A 227-nucleotide genomic window follows, 5' to 3' on the forward strand; every position below is an offset into this window, starting at 1 on the left:
CTCAAAGTGAAGGAAAGAAGAAAACAGTAAGAATAACAACTGAATTAAAAAAAAAACTTATTGCCAAGTACGAACTTGCCACATGTTTGAATGAGCCATTCGGTAAGGCATGGTTATGTCGGTGATATCGACAGTATTCAAACTTAAGTTAATGAGACAATGACATTCAAACAGCTGATGCAGCAAAGGAGCGACAGCGGTAACAAAGCAAAGGTCTCAAATGAGGA

Source organism: Pomacea canaliculata, linkage group LG5 (genome assembly GCF_003073045.1).
Source record: "Pomacea canaliculata isolate SZHN2017 linkage group LG5, ASM307304v1, whole genome shotgun sequence".
In the NCBI taxonomy this organism is placed as follows: Eukaryota; Metazoa; Mollusca; class Gastropoda; order Architaenioglossa; family Ampullariidae; genus Pomacea; species Pomacea canaliculata.